This window comes from Triturus cristatus, chromosome 12, assembly GCF_964204655.1.
Source record: "Triturus cristatus chromosome 12, aTriCri1.1, whole genome shotgun sequence".
NCBI classification, from domain to species: domain Eukaryota; kingdom Metazoa; phylum Chordata; class Amphibia; order Caudata; family Salamandridae; genus Triturus; species Triturus cristatus.
The window spans coordinates 26,159,263-26,164,845 of record NC_140595.1 but is presented as its reverse complement, the minus strand read 5'-3'; positions in this window follow the sequence as shown (position 1 = coordinate 26,164,845).

The following is a 5,583-nucleotide window of genomic DNA, read 5'->3' as shown; positions in this document are numbered from 1 at the left end:
GGGGAATCAAAGGCCCTGGCACAGCTCAGCTGGAAGCAGGGGATCAAAGGCCCTGGCACAGCTCAGCTGGAAGCAGGGAATCAACGGCCCTGGCACAGCTCAGCTGGGAGCAGGGAATCAACGGCCCCGGCACAGCTCAGCTGGGAGCAGGGAATCAAAGACCCTGGCACAGCTCAGCTGGAAATCAAAGGCCCTGGCAGAGCTCAGCTGGAAATCAAACGCCCTGGCAGAGCTCAGCTGGGAGCAGGGAATCAAGTGTCCAGGCAGAGCTCAGCTGGGAGCAGGGAATCAAAGGCCCTGGCACCGCTCAGCTGGGAGCAGGGAATCAACGGCCCCGGCACAGCTCAGCTGGGAGCAGGGAATCAACGGCCCCGGCACAGCTCAGCTGGGAGCAGGGAATCAACGGCCCTGGCACATCTCAGCTGGGAGCAGGGAATCAACGGCCCTGGCACATCTCAGCTGGGAGCAGGTAATCAAAGACCCTGGCACAGCTGAGCTGGAAATCAAAGGCCCTGGCAAAGCTCCCCTGGAAATCAAAGGCCCTGGCAGAGCTCAGCTGGGAGCAGGGAATCAAGTGTCCAGGCAGAGCTCAGCTGGGAACAGGGAATCAAAGGCCCTGGCACCGCTCAGCTGGGAGCAGGGAATCAACGGCCCTGGCACCGGCCAGCTGGGAGCAGGGAATCAACGGCCCTGGCACATCTCAGCTGGGAGCAGGGAATCAACGGCCCTGGCACATCTCAGCTGGGAGCAGGGAATCAAAGACCCTGGCACAGCTCAGCTGGAAATCAAAGGCCCTGGCAGAGCTCAGCTGGAAATCAAACGCCCTGGCAGAGCTCAGCTGGGAGCAGGGAATCAAGTGTCCAGGCAGAGCTCAGCTGGGAGCAGGGAATCAAAGGCCCTGGCACCGCTCAGCTGGGAGCAGGGAATCAAAGGCCCTGGCACATCTCAGCTGGGAGCAGGGAATCAACGGCCCTGGCACCGCCCAGCTGGGAGCAGGGAATCAACGGCCCTGGCACTGCTCAGCTGGGAGCAGGGAATCAAAGACCCTGGCACAGCTCAGCTGGAAATCAAACGCCCTGGCAGAGCTTAGCTGGGAGCAGGGAATCAAGTGTCCAGGCAGAGCTCAGCTGGGAGCAGGGAATCAAAGGCCCTGGCACCGCTCAGCTGGGAGCAGGGAATCAAAGGCCCTGGCACATCTCAGCTGGGAGCAGGGAATCAACGGCCCTGGCACCGCCCAGCTGGGAGCAGGGAATCAACGGCCCTGGCACTGCTCAGCTGGGAGCAGGGAAACAAAGACCCTGGCACAGCTCAGCTGGAAATCAAAGGCCCTGGCAGAGCTCAGCTGGAAATCAAACGCCCTGGCAGAGCTCAGCTGGGAGCAGGGAATCAAGTGTCCAGGCAGAGCTCAGCTGGGAGCAGGGAATCAAAGGCCCTGGCACCGCTCAGCTGGGAGCAGGGAATCAAAGGCCCTGGCACATCTCAGCTGGGAGCAGGGAATCAACGGCCCTGGCACCGCCCAGCTGGGAGCAGGGAATCAACGGCCCTGGCACTGCTCAGCTGGGAGCAGGGAATCAACGGCCCTGGCACATCTCAGCTGGGAGCAGGGAAACAACGGCCCTGGCGCAGCTCAGCTGGAAATCAAAGGCCCTGGCAGAGCTCAGCTGGGAGCAGGGAATCAAAGACCCTGGCGCAGCTCAGCTGGAAATCAAAGGCCCTGGCAGAGCTCAGCTGGAAATCAAAGGCCCTGGCAGAGCTCAGCTAGGAGCAGGGAATCAAGTGTCCAGGCAGAGCTCAGCTGGGAGCAGGGAATCAAATACCCTGGCACCGCTCAGCTGGGAGCAGGGAAACAACAGCCCTGGCACATCTCAGCTGGGAGCAGGGACTCAAGGGCCCTGGCACACCTCAGCTGGGAGCAGGGAATCAATGGCCCTGCCACAGCTCGGCTGGGAGCAGGGAATCACCAGCCCTGGCACACCGCGACTGGGAGCAGGGAATCAAAGGCCCTGGCACCGCTCAGCTGGGATCAGGGAATCAAAGGCTCTGGCACAGCTCAGCTGGGAGCAGGGAATCAAAGGCCCTGGCACATCTCTGCTGGGATCAGGGAATCAAAGGCCCTGGCACCGCTCAGCTGGGAGCAGGGAATCAAAGGCCCTGGCACCGCTCAGCTGGGAGCAGGGAATCAACGGCCCTGGCACATCTCAGCTGGGATCAGGGAACCAACGGCCCTGGCACCGCTCAGCTGGGAGCAGGGAAACAACGGCCCTGGCACCGCTCAGCTGGGAGCAGGGAAACAATGGCCCTGGCACAGCTCAGCTGGGAGCAGAGAATCAAAGACCCTGGCACAGCTCGGCTGGGAGCAGGGAATCAACGGCCCTGGCACACCTCGGCTGGGAGCAGGGAATCAAAGGCCCTGGCACAGCTCGGCTGAGAGCAGGGAATCAAAGGCCCTGGCACAGCTCAGCTGGGAGCAGGGAATCAAAGACCCTGGCACAGCTCAGCTGGGAGCAGGGAATCAAAGACCCTGACACAGCTCAGCTGGGAGCAGAGAATCAACGGCCCTGGCACAGCTCAGCTGGGAGCAGGAAAACAACGGCCCTGGCACCGCTCAGCTGGGAGCAGGGAATCAAAGACCCTGGCACAGCTCTGCTGGGAGCAGGGATTCAAAGACTCTGGCACAGCTCAGCTGGGAGCAGGGAATCAAAGGCCCTGGCACATCTCAGTTGGGATCAGGGAATAAAAGGCCCTGGCACAGCTCAGCTGGGAGCAGGGAATCAACGGCCCTGGCACAGCTCAGCTGGGAGCAGGAAAACAACTGCCCTGGCACCGCTCAGCTGGGAGCAGGGAATTAAAGAACCTGGCACAGCTCAGCTGGGAGCAGGGAATCAAAGGCCCTGGCACATCTCAGCTGGGATCAGGGAATCAAAGCCCTGGCACAGCTCAGCTGGGAGCAGGGAATCAACGACCCTGGCACCGCTCAGCTGGGAGCAGGGAATTAAAGACCCTGGCACAGCTCAGCTGGGAGCAGGGAATCAAAGACCCTGGCACAGCTCAGCTGGGAGCAGGGAATCAACGACCCTGGCACATCTCAGCTGGGATCAGGGAATCAACGGCCCTGGCACAGCTCAGCTGGGAGCAGAGAATCAAAGACCCTGGCACAGCTCAGTTGGGAGCAGGGAATCAACGGCCCTGGCACACCTCGGTTGGGAGCAGGGAATCAACGGCCCTGCCACAGCTCGGGTGGGAGCAGGGAATCAACGGCCCTGGCACACCTCGGCTGGGAGCAGGAAATCAAAGGCCCTGGCACAGGTTAGCTGGGAGCAGGGAATCAACGGCCCTGGCACAGCTCAGTTGGGAGCAGGGAATCAACTGCCCTGTCACCGCTCAGCTGGGAGCAGGGAATCAACTGCCCTGTCACCGCTCAGCTGGGAGCAGGGAATCAAAGACCCTGGCACAGCTCAGCTGGGAGCAGGGAATCAAAGACCCTGGCACAGCTCAGCTGGAAATCAAAGGCCCTGGCAGAGCTCAGCTGGAAATCAAAGGCCCTGGCAGAGCTCAGCTAGGAGCAGGGAATCAAGTGTCCAGGCAGAGCTCAGCTGGGAGCAGGGAATCAAAGGCCCCGGCACAGCTCAGCTGGGAGCAGGGGAATCAAAGGCCCTGGCACAGCTCAGCTGGAAGCAGGGGATCAACGGCCCTGGCACAGCTCAGCTGGAAGCAGGGAATCAACGGCCCTGGCACAGCTCAGCTGGGAGCAGGGAATCAACGGCCCCGGCACAGCTCAGCTGGGAGCAGGGAATCAACGGCCCCGGCACAGTTCAGCTGGGAGCAGGGAATCAACGGCCCTGGCATATCTCAGCTGGGAGCAGGGAATCAACGGCCCTGGCACATCTCAGCTGGGAGCAGGTAATCAAAGACCCTGGCACAGCTGAGCTGGAAATCAAAGGCCCTGGCAAAGCTCCCCTGGAAATCAAAGGCCCTGGCAGAGCTCAGCTGGGAGCAGGGAATCAAGTGTCCAGGCAGAGCTCAGCTGGGAGCAGGGAATCAAAGGCCCTGGCACCGCTCAGCTGGGAGCAGGGAATCAACGGCCCTGGCACCGGCCAGCTGGGAGCAGGGAATCAACGGCCCTCGCACATCTCAGCTGGGAGCAGGGAATGAATGGCCCTGGCACATCTCAGCTGGGAGCAGGGAATCAAAGACCCTGGCACAGCTCAGCTGGAAATCAAAGGCCCTGGCAGAGCTCAGCTGGAAATCAAACGCCCTGGCAGAGCTTAGCTGGGAGCAGGGAATCAAGTGTCCAGGCAGAGCTCAGCTGGGAGCAGGGAATCAAAGGCCCTGGCACTGCTCAGCTGGGAGCAGGGAATCAAAGGCCCTGGCACATCTCAGCTGGGAGCAGGGAATCACCGGCCCTGGCACCGCCCAGCTGGGAGCAGGGAATCAACGGCCCTGGCACTGCTCAGCTGGGAGCAGGGAAACAAAGACCCTGGCACAGCTCAGCTGGAAATCAAAGGCCCTGGCAGAGCTCAGCTGGAAATCAAACGCCCTGGCAGAGCTCAGCTGGGAGCAGGGAATCAAGTGTCCAAGCAGAGCTCAGCTGGGAGCAGGGAATCAAAGGCCCTGGCACCGCTCAGCTGGGAGCAGGGAATCAAAGGCCCTGGCACATCTCAGCTGGGAGCAGGGAATCAACGGCCCTGGCACCGCCCAGCTGGGAGCAGGGAATCAACGGCCCTGGCACTGCTCAGCTGGGATCAGGGAATCAACGGCCCTGGCACATCTCAGCTGGGAGCAGGGAAACAACGGCCCTGGCGCAGCTCAGCTGGAAATCAAAGGCCCTGGCAGAGCTCAGCTGGGAGCAGGGAATCAAAGACCCTGGCGCAGCTCAGCTGGAAATCAAAGGCCCTGGCAGAGCTCAGCTGGAAATCAAAGGCCCTGGCAGAGCTCAGCTAGGAGCAGGGAATCAAGTGTCCAGGCAGAGCTCAGCTGGGAGCAGGGAATCAAAGGCCCCGGCACATCTCAGCTGGGAGCAGGGAATCAACGGCCCTGGCACCGCTCAGCTGGGATCAGGGAAACAATGGCCCTGGCACAGCTCAGCTGGGAGCAGAGAATCAAATACCCTGGCACAGCTCGGCTGGGAGCAGGGAATCAACAGCCCTGGCACCGCTCAGCTGGGAGCAGGGAATCAACGGCCCTGGCACCGCTCAGCTGGGAGCAGGGAAACAACAGCCCTGGCACATCTCAGCTGGGAGCAGGGACTCAAGGGCCCTGGCACACCTCAGCTGGGAGCAGGGAATCAATGGCCCTGCCACAGCTCGGCTGGGAGCAGGGAATCACCAGCCCTGGCACACCGCGACTGGGAGCAGGGAATCAAAGGCCCTGGCACCGCTCAGCTGGGATCAGGGAATCAAAGGCTCTGGCACAGCTCAGCTGGGAGCAGGGAATCAAAGACCCTGGCACAGCTCAGCTGGGAGCAGGGAATTAAAGGCCCTGGCACATCTCAGCTGGGATCAGGGAATCAAAGGCCCTGGCAGAGCTCAGCTGGGAGCAGGGAATCAAAGGCCCTGGCACCGCTCAGCTGGGAGCAGGGAATCA